The sequence below is a fragment of the Mus pahari genome, chromosome 3 (assembly GCF_900095145.1).
Source record: "Mus pahari chromosome 3, PAHARI_EIJ_v1.1, whole genome shotgun sequence".
In the NCBI taxonomy this organism is placed as follows: domain Eukaryota; kingdom Metazoa; phylum Chordata; class Mammalia; order Rodentia; family Muridae; genus Mus; species Mus pahari.
Window position 1 is genome coordinate 96,089,891 of NC_034592.1, and position 11,158 is coordinate 96,101,048.

The following is an 11,158-nucleotide window of genomic DNA, read 5'->3' on the forward strand; positions in this document are numbered from 1 at the left end:
AGACAGGGTTTCTCTGTGTAGCCTTGGCTGTCCTTTATAGACCAAGCTGGCCTTGAACTCAGAAATCTGCCCACCTCTGCCTCCCAAGTGCTGGGATTAAAGGCGTGTGCCACCACGGCCGGCTTGTTCCATATTCCCTCATAACTTTATCTGGGGTAATATATTTTATACTTGAGAATTGTTTAATAGTTGCTTTTCACTTCTGTGTAATAATTTTTGTTTTATTTATTATTTTTTGTTTGTTTTTGAGACAGGGTCTCACATAGAACACATAGAGCAGACTGGCCTTGAACTTCTGATTCTCCTATCTCACCAGTGCCAGGGTTTCTGAATGCTAACTTAAAGTGTAAGTAGGATGACTGACTTGTATGAAGTTCATATTATTTTAGACCTTCAGTTCTATGGTTCTTTTATTTTTTGTATTTATCAAATCAAGTTACTAACATCAAGAGACATTGTTAATTGATGTATATTCAGTGAGACAGACAGTCACTGTATATAGAGATCTATATGTTCTTCCGTATGTATGAATGGATCCTTACCATTTATGACTGGAAAATTAACTGTTCAGTTAGCGAACACTTAAATGTGCTGTGTGAATTTCATGTATGCATGTGTGTTTTGAATTCCTTGGGCATCTAGAGTTGTGCTGTTACAGTTTATGTCCGCTCATTTGACCTTGTGTTTCTGTGTGGTCTGTATTCTCTACACTCTGGAGTGTGGATTACTTAGAAGTGTGACACAACAGCATTTCCCATCAACAAAAGTTCTGATTACAGGATTCTCCTTTTCTCTCTCATTGATTTGTATGAGGCAAAGTCTTTTATTCCATAGCCCGGGCTGTCCTGGAACATGATACTGTAGCTTGAGATGGCCTTGATCCTCCTGCAGGGATTATAGGCAAGTGCCACCACATCTAGCAGGTCACCACTGTCCCCAAGAAACAAATGCTAGAGTCCTAGAGTCAAAGCAAACCTGTAAACTGGGGTGTGCTCAGAGCAGGGGGCCTGAGGAATGGCTCCTCTGTTTATAACACACCCAATACAAACCTGGTCATGATGTGAGGAGGGCTACAAAGTTTGTTGCCATCCCCCCAAACACATGTCCTACACATTAAAAACAACCAAACCAAACCAAACCAAGAAACATAAAATTGTGTCTTTTAGCTTCATCAAAAAGCAGTTGATTTCTCTGTCAAATCCAAGTTGTGTTAACTCCACCTCCAAAGCTGCTTTTCTAACTCCAAAACAATGAACATAAACATCATCCCAGAGTAGGTGTAGCTCAGGGCGAGGGCCTGAGCCTGCTGTGCTGGAAGGACCCTGGCCTCAGCACTGGGAAGACAGCCAGGCCAGATCTACATCCCCTCCCCTCTCTAGAGCTGGCCTCACTCTCAGCCTTGAGAAACTAGCAATAAAGCACAGTTTTAGCTCTGAACAGCAGGTGGGGCAAGTAGCACATTACTTGGCAAATGAGCCCTGGGCACTAGGCCACTGGCAGACAGCGGCAGGGGAAGCTCCTTATTGGCTGTGGATCTTCACTATCAGTGTAATGCTTCCCCAGTCCCGTGCTGCCTGTCCCAGGCTACTGGAGAGATCTGAGAAAGGATGCATCTACACCACTGGCCTCTCTGTTGTTTCTCCTCCCTTTGTTTTACAGAAACATTGTCATTGTGCATATTATTTGTTCACAGTCCTATGTTACTTGAAAACCCTTTTCTACGAGTACATAAATGCTGAGCTCCCAACCCCCCACTCTGGTGACTTCCTTTGTTCCTCAGTTTCCCTTCTTTCATACAGTTGGTTTACACACACACACACACACACATGATTTTATATATCTCTATAAAATCTAGAAACCACAGATGAGAGAACATTTTTTTCCTGACTTTGGCTGTATTCGCTCTTATCACCCCCCCCAGCCGAGCCCATTTTCCTGCAGATGCTGTGCCTCTGTCTTTTTTTAGGATTGAAATAATTCTGTCGAGCATATAGATTGGATTTGCTTTATCCATCCCAGCAGAGGAAACTCTTTTGATGGTAGAGTATTTTACTTTTGGGAAATGTGAGACATTTTGCCTTCCTGGTCAACAGCATGCATGCCTGGGCCAAGGCTAGGTAACAGCTGGGTGTGCCTAATGTGGAGGTGGGTATTTTATCCTTAACGTGACATTGCCAGATGCAAATGTTTCCTGAAACTGATTTGTCGGGTAAACTCCAGGCCTAGAGTGGTACCACGTTTCTGAATGTTAGTACAGTTTTACTTATTAATGTATATTGGGGCTTAAAATCAAAGTAGAACATATATCCTTAGAATATACCATGTGAAGTATCAGATTTTGGGAGTTATTAATTTCTTTTGGGTCTTTATCATCTTCTGATATATTGATTTTTATTTAGTGTTCGTTCTTACTATCTGGATAGCAGAAATAGAATTTACATAGGTAGTGACTTTTTTGGTTCCACTTCCATTTCACCCAACTATCATATCCTTAAAAACACATTTATTTTGTTATTATTTCTGTTTATGTATATGTCTGTGAGTATATGCCAAGTGTATGCTGGTGCCCATGGAGGCCAGAGAGGGGATCAGATCCCTTGGGACTAGAGTTACAGGCAGATGTGATTGGCTTCACTTGTGTTCCAGGAGCCAAACTTAGGTCCTTTGCAAAGGCATTACGTGCTTCCCAACTGCTGTGACATCCCTCCAGTCCTACACATGCCTGTGACCCCAGCACTCAGAAGGCTGAGAATCATGAGTTTTTGTTCTGCCAAAACTAGAGCATGAGTGTTGGTAGAACTTAACTTGTCTTAGCTTTCCAGCTTTAGTCCTGTGCTGTTATTTTTCTTCCCTTCAACTTGATACAAGCTGGAGTCACCTGGAAAGAGAGAGCCTCAGTGGAGAAATGCCTTCCATCAGATTGGCGTGTAGGCGAGTCTGTGGTACATTCTAGTTAGTGATTGATGCGAGAGGGTCCAGCCCACTGTGTGTGGTGCCGCTCCTAGGTAGGTGGTCCTGGGTTATAGAAGAAGGCAGGCTGTGCAAGGAGTGGCCATGGAGTCATTAAGCAGTGTTCCTCTGTGGTCTCTTTGGTTTCTGCTATGCTTGAGTGCTTGCCTTGGCTTCCTTCAGTGATGTGAGCAGGATGTGTAAGCCACATTTGCCCTTTCTTCCTCTTATGTTACTTATGGTCATGGTCTTTATGACAGCAATAGGTAGCCAACTAGGGCATTCCTCTTGAGAGTTTAGAATACAGTTTATTCACAGGTCTCATAGTTAGAAGTAAGCAACAACAGAATTTAACTTGCACTTTTCGCCCAAAGAATATTTAGTTATTTTCAGTGGGGATTAGGGGCTGTGGAATTGAGTGTTGCTTTGGATATCTGAGAAGCAGAGGTCAACAATCTTAGACTTATGCAGAAAATAAGGCTACCCAGTGCTGGCTTGCACTGCCAACCCCACAAGACTCACTGCTGTGGCTCAGCTTCCAGGCATTCAGCTTGCCTTATACCCCTGCCTTGATCCTGGGATTTGCATTTGTCCTGCTGGATCAGGAGCTTTGAGAAAATCCTCCTTTCTCTATTGCAAAGGGAAAGCTTTCTCCTTTCCTCCGGGCATCTTTACTGCCCTTTATTTTAATTAAAAGATTTCCCTTTTTAATGTTGGAAGAGCTTCCTAAAGGTCACACTTGAAATGAGCTGCAGAAGGGAGGCACAGATCTCAGGACTCTGTCCTGTTGTAGGAGAAATGGTCTCTTGAAATTCACAGAAAAATGCCTTTTCTTCTTCTTTTTTTTATTCTGGCTCCAGTAGGGACAGGAAGGGAAGGAAGTTTCTCAGTGTGTAGCTACGATGCCATACAGTTAAGGTTCAGGAGCAAGGGACATCAGTTCAACTGAGGGGTGTGTCAGGCAAGCACCTTCTGAATGCCTTGCGCCTTGTGGCAAGAGTAGGCTTGAACTCTTGGAGGTACCGTCACACAATGAGCATGTGGGCATACATTTTTTTCCAACCTACTTTAATAAACATTTAACCTCCTTTCTAGCCCACCACCTACCAGAGGTAGTAGAAGAGAAAAGTTATTAGGACATGGGGGAAGTAGACATGTTTAGAAATAGTTCTTTGGGGGCGAGTCTAATCTTCATTGTCAGTTCCAGTAGCAAACACCTAATATGAATCCACAGCTGCCATCCAGTCCTCTCGGCAGACACCATACACAAACCAGCAGCTGCAGTCCAACCCACTTGGCAGTAATCATACACAAACCAGCAAGGGCAGTTTAATTCAGAAGCCCGCTGGCTGCTTTGGGAGCTGCAGTAACCTCAGGAGAAGTTCTTTGGCTAGTTTCTTTCTACGATATTACCACAAGTGAAGCTCAGCAACACAATGTAAGATGAACTAAACCATGCGTGTTGTTAGCAAAGAATAGTGAGGTGGAGCAAAGTAGACCAGCGCTTGAGCTCCCACTTTCTGTGGGATCATGCTTATATATGAGTCCTGTCCCCTGTGTCTGTTTCAGAAAAACATCCTGTCACCTGTGTGCCCCCAGCAAACCATCATTTGACATAACTGACTTTCCAAAGAAACCAGAAGTTTCCACTTCATGAGGCCCTTCCTTCTCTTTACAAAATACTTGAACTCTCTTTCTGACTTGTGCAGCAGTTGTTGTTTGATTTCTGTGGGCTTTGGGAACCACTTCTGAGAGTTTTGTGAGCACTTGCTCTCTTTTCTCTCTTCATTAATGTCACCTGTAAATGCTCTTGATGAAGAAATGATCTTAACCTGAAACAAATGCAGCCAGCCCTCAAAGCAGGACGGACTGGCATTTTATACACCAGCCACCAAAGGAGAATGAAAAGGAAGGGAAATCCAAGAGGAGCTTCGTGTGCTGGGAAGCCAGGTCCCTTACACAGGAGCTTCATACATCCTTGGTACAGTGGCTTGTTCTCCCTCATTTTGCCAGTGTGTATATAAGACTGGCACTACGTGAGTTAGGCCCTGGGAAGACAAAAATTCTGGCAGATCTGTTACATTTTGTGTGAAATGGCAAACCAAACAGCCTTTGCTGGCTAGATTGAACTTGGGCCTTGCCTAAGAAGACAAAAGGGTTATGTGGCAGGGCTTACCCAGCATGTGCCAGGCCATAGGTTAGTCCTTAGTAACAGGAGGAAAACTGTTAGGCTCGTGCTGCATTTGAGTTTGTGACAATTGGTGCAGCAGTTAGTTACCCTTAAAGACTTTTGTCACAAGAGGAATAGGATTATAATTTGATCAAGGGTCCAAATGATGTGGTGGGACCAGGCATGAGGACTCCCTCCCTCCCTCCTTCCTTTTTTCCCTTCCTTCCACCTTTATTCCATAATTTGTAGACAGTTGACTTCTGTTTTACTTTGCTATGCTGTATTTTTTGCTTTTTTTTTTTTTTTTTTTTTGAGACAGGGTTTCTCTGTATAGCCCTGGCTGTCCTGGAACTCACTCTGTAGTCCAGGCTGGCCTCGAACTCAGAAATCCGCCTGCCTCTGCCTCCCGAGTGCTGGGATTAAAGGCGTGCACCACCACGCCCGGCTTGATATTTTTTAATTTTTTATTTTTTTGCCTGTTTCAGTGATTGCTAGGATGAGTTTCAATGAATAAGTTTTTGAGTCGGAGATCTGTTCACTTGTGTAGTTGATAAGTTTGGGAGTAGGGATGTGATCTAATTCAAATAGACTTCATCTGTGCTCATATAACTGATTATGTGTAAGATCCTGTCTGCTCTCAGGACTTCACTGAAATTAAGTAAGATCAACAAATGAAAATAAGTTTGGAAACATGTATGATTTGGGATGTAGCTTAGATGTAGAATGCCTGCCAAGTATGCATCAGGCTCTGAGTTCAGCCTTCTGGCACTGTTCAGTCTCCGCTCCAGCCAGGTAGTCTTTCATTTTGCTACTGGTAGTTATGAGAGCTTTCACAAGGGCTTTAGATACTAAGAGATTTTATATTCCCCTGCTCCCTTTTTAGATGGTCTCACTCTATAGCTTCAGATTAACCTTCAACTTACTGTGTTGCCCAACCTGACCTTGATCTGATTTTCCTTAGCTTCCTGAGTGTTAGGATTATAAGCATGAATGACCACATGTAGAAAAAATTTTTTTCATGTTAATATTGTGCTCAGTGAAGGAAGCATAGTGTGGTGGCATATATTTATACTCTTGGCTTTCAGGAGAATAGCTGTTTGGGAACAGCCTAGGCTGCATAGCAAGATTCTGTCTCAACAACCTCTAGTCCAGACATTATCTGGTAGTAAAGCTTCAATAAGATGCACTGAAAAATATTAAGAATTCAATCAAGCCTAGTGATGCAGGTTGGTAATCTTAACTATTCACAGGGCATAGGCCAGAGAATCACAAGTTCAAGGCTTGCCTAGGTATCTTAGTGAGACCCTGCCTGTCCCAAAATAAGAACTAGCAATAAGGTAGTAGGTACAGCTTAGTGTTAGCATACTTAGCTAGCATGAGGGAAGTCTTAGGTTCAATTCTAATACTGTCAAAAAATTTTCAAGAATCTAAACATTGCATGGGAATTGCACTTGGGAAGCCTGGGGCAGGAAGAGCTGGAGTTTGGGGTCAGCCTGGGTTACCTACTGAGGCCCTGTCTTAACAATACTCAGTTGAAGCTGTTTTGGCTGAAGTGCATCAACACAGACAGGAACTGCAAGAAGGCATTGTGATTCTTATTTTGCAAGTGTTGCCAGGGAACCGAGTTCTTAAAAATTGTAGAAATTTAGGCTTCCGGGAGCCACTTACAGTGGTAATTGGCATCCTACTAGAACTGACGGCTACACGGCAACAGGGTTGTTATGTGAAGAATCTTAAGTGATAGATCTTTCAGAGTAGCTGATGAGCTGACACTTCCTTCAGGGGGACTGCTCAGCTTTATTGGATCAGGGTGGGTGAGTGGCATCTGGCAGGCTGCTTTGCTTTGCTCCGTCTCTCTGGAGAGACTTGAACACTCCTTTCAGGCTTTTAAAAAATGAATTTTTAACAGGTAGATTGAGTGGTGGATTTGGGAAGGAGGTGGGTTTAGTTAACGAGAGGAAAGTTGAATAGGAAAAGACATTAGAAAAGCAGTGGTTTAGAATGCCAAGTTGATAAAGAAATAGACCTTATACTACTACTGCTATTAGTGGTACAATAGAGATGTGGCTTTTACTCTGCTGTCTAGATTGGCCTTGAACCCTTGAACTCAAGCAGTCCTCTTGCCCTGGCCTGGTGAGTGTAAGCTTGTGCTACCACACCACACCACCGCTGCAGGATATTTTATCACACTGTGAACCCCAAGATTGTGTTATTTACTGGAAAAACCTGTTTCTAGTTGTGTGGCTCAGCCCCATCACACACCTTTAATACAACTAGAAACACATTTTTCCACTAAATAACACAAATCACTATTGATTGGCTTTAAATGGATTTTCTTTTTAAAGATCTATCTATCTATCTATTTATTATGAGTATGTGTGTATGCCAAAATATGTACCACCGGTGTACTATACATATATGTGCTCACAGAGGCCACAGAGGACCTTGAATTCCTTGGAACTGGAGCTTCAGGTGGTTGTGAGCTGCCTGTGGGTACCGGGAGCCAAACCTGGGTCCTAGGAACCAAGCCCAGATCCTCGGGAAGAGCAGCAAGTGCTCTTAACTGCTGAGCCATCTCTCCAGACTCTCCAAACAAATTACTTCAGGAGTGGGGTGCAGCTGAAACAATTATTTTAAAAGATAGAAGTGGCTGTTAAACAGGGGGATGGCTGGAAAAATTGGGGTGGTTGCATTTTAGGAGTCTGTATTGCCTTGAGATTGTCACTGGAAATGTGAACCCTAAAGATAATTTTGGATTGGTCTCAGATAGAAAAGAGGTATGTTACCAGACATTAGGGAGCAAGTGATTGTTGTTCAAAACTGGCAGAGACCCTGACTAAATCCTGGTCTCCTGGTGGTGTTTGTGTATTAGTGTAAAAGAATTGCTGGCTCTACTGCTTTGAGAATATAAGTATTGTCACACCATTCACTATTAGTGGAAAATTGATTAGTCTTTTGTTGTAGTCGTTGTTCCTGAGTTGCTGGGATTAAAGGTGTGTACAACCACACCAGCTAATGGGGAGTTTTAGCTTGCCCATCCTGAGCAATTGCCCATTGAAGGATTTGCTTCATCTCCATTCTGTAGAGCAGGTGAAGTCAGACTTTTGCCTACTAGAAAAGCTGCATGTAAAACAGTCCTCATTTTAGCTAAGCCCCCCTGTGTGTTCCAATGGAACTTTGTTGTTTTTTGTGATGCCACTGGGCAGGATAATAGCTCAGCTGTACTTTGATTTATAAGTATCCTAATTGGGTCTCTGTTACTTTATGAACACTGCAACCAATGACCAGCGTCCAGGTGCAAAGTATTACTGTGAAAATGACCAGTTTAGCTTTGACACGATGTCAACATAAAAATACCGTGTTCATGTAGTACTGTGTCTGCTTGCTATGTCCATGTTTGTATAAGGAAGCAAATGTCTCCTATGTATTAGTCCTCCTTTCTACTGTCCTCTTATGGGGGCCCTGTGGCCCTTGCATTTGAGTAGGAGCAATGAGATACTAGTTTGGTGCACCTCTAATTTGAGATCAGGGAGTCGTTTGTCTGCAGGCGGCTAGTCTGTTATGAACGCTCAGGGACTATCGAATAGTGGCAATTGCAGGGTCCTCAGTTCACCCCAGGTCTCCTGCCTTTCATTTCACTGTTGGTTTTACTGCAGGAGCAGGCTCTCAGGTCACAGTTGTGTTTTATATCAGAATCATTATCTTGCTCAGGTATACATTTTGCCATGTGCTTTAGCTGCTTAGAGATTTCAAGCTAACTGGAGAAGCTTCTATGAACTTACTCCGTGGGACAATAAAAGAATATTAGGTTTTCCCACACTAACCCTGCTCACACTTTGAGTGCTCGTTCTAGCCCCTAAGTCCTCATCCATCTCTGGTATTAGTCACTCATGTAGCAGATCTCACTCACTGAATAACTTAACTCAGCCAGCATCTTTGGGCCTTCAGAAGTTTCTAGAGATGGCAACCTCTAGGCTTCAGGCCACATTTTGCAATCTCTAGATTTTGATATAAATAGCCATTTTCTTGTTTTTATAGTGAGGCTTATGATATTTGAGGGCTGAAAGAGATCTTGGAAGGCCTATTTAGTCCATCCTTTAGGAAACTATGCAGTGTCATTTAGGTGAGAATTATTGACTAATATGAAATTTTTTTTTTAAGATTTTTTTTGGAAAGGTTTATTTATTATTATATATAAGTACTGTAGCTGACTTCAGACACACCAGAAGAGGGCATCAGATCTCATTACAGGTGGTTGTGAGCCACCATGTGGTTGCTGGGATTTGAACTCAGGACCTTCGGAAGAACAGTTAGTGCTCTTACCCACTGAGCCATCTCACCAGCCCCGACTAATATGAAATTTGTTGGGTGAATGGTTGATGATCAAAGTAACATTGCAGAAATGTCTAAATAGAAATGGGGTCGTATCTGTACTGTGAGTGGGCAGACCTGCCACTCAGCCCTCTGTCAGTCACATGGTTAGTTGTGCTTGGGTTTCCTTTTGTCTGTCTGTCAACTGATATGATGTAACTGTGTTCAGGCGACCACATACAGTGTTATTTTAGTCAAGACCTATTTGACTAAGCATTAAGCATCATTGGGAATTAAATCTATAAGTAATTTAAGGAAAAACAAGGAAAAAGCCAGACAGAAGATGGACTCTTCTGCATGCTCCCTGGCCAGGCCTTGCCAATAAATTGATTACAAATTACTACAAAGAAAGCTTGTGCTGGTGGCTTCTAATGATGTAGTATAAGGGGCAGGTAGAACCCACTGGGAACTTGCTGTAAGAAATAAGCTTTAAAGGGATTTGTTTTGGAGGGGGTGGTTTGGGCGTGGTGGCACAAGCCTGTGACCTCAGCACTCAGGAGGCTGAAGCATCTGAATCTCAGAACCCGAGCTTCATAAGATTTTCTCAGAAACAGAACAGGACCAGCCCTTTCAACAGTGTGTGTGTGTGTGTGTGTGTGTGTGTGTGTGTGGGGTATATAAAATGAAATGTATTGAGATGGAGAGGTAGGACATGCTGACTTAATAAAATTGGCTACCAAAAATAAAATGTATTAATATAATAGAGGAATGAACTGGGAATATGTGTTTTATGGTACTCTCTCGGTGATGAAAAGGGGTTTTTCTTTTCTAGGTGGTACTGGGGACTTTGAATGTAGGTCCTTGTGTGTACTATACAAGTAGCCCAAATGTGGGTTTTAAATTTTATCTTAATTTTCATCATCATTTTCTACAGTACAAATGTCCTATTTCTGTGTTAGTAAAGTGCTTTAAAAATACTTTAGTTGATTTTTTTTTTTTTTGAGAATTTCACATAGTGTGTTTTGATCATATTCATCCCTGACCCCTTCCAGATCCTCCTCTACCTCCCTGTTCTCCCCCTCAACTCCGGTAATCTATTGATTCTAATTTGTGCTGCCCATAAACTCCTGATAGTGAGGCTATCCAGCGGAGCATGGTGAGCCTACCAGGAGCCACAGCCTTAAAGGAAGCTGACTCTTCATCTCCACGAAGCCATCACCCGTCTGTTGGCCTTACTTTGTAGTCTAGACTACCTCCAATTCATGACGATGTTGGAATTATGAGTATGTGCCATCATACCCAGCTAATTGGATTTTTCAAAAATTCATGCTTAACACTTGTATATAAATGGTTGGCTTGAATATATTTCACTAGTTTTCTTTTCTTGATAAGGATATTATAACCTTTTGGACTTTGTTTTTGAACTGAGTATTTATGTTTTACAAGCATTTTTCCTTTAAATATCATCTGATTTATTATGGAAAGTCCCAATTTTACACCACCACATAGGCTAACTTAATAACGAGTTGCTGCTCCTCCCTGCCCATCTCAGCAGTAGTCATTGAGTACTTTATTTCTGGCCACCATTCCTCTCCACACACTATTTTGAACCAGCTACCAGATCTTTCATCTCCCCCCCCCTTTTTTTTTAAAGATTTATTTATTTATTATATGTAAGTTCACTGTAGCTGTCTTCAGACACTCCAGAAGAGGGAGTCAGATCTTGTT

The 11,158-nt window shown here is 42.3% G+C and overlaps 1 protein-coding gene and 1 non-coding gene across 2 annotated transcripts in view; both read left to right on the forward strand.

Annotated features, from left to right (window-relative positions):
• Aven (apoptosis and caspase activation inhibitor) overlaps window positions 1-11,158 on the forward strand; it is a 133,914-nt gene that overhangs the window by 3,820 nt on the left and 118,936 nt on the right. The window lies entirely within an intron of this gene.
• On the forward strand, window positions 985-1,114 carry LOC115063767. The gene has a single exon (XR_003843638.1). It is a non-coding gene; the product is annotated as a small nucleolar RNA SNORA11 (small nucleolar RNA).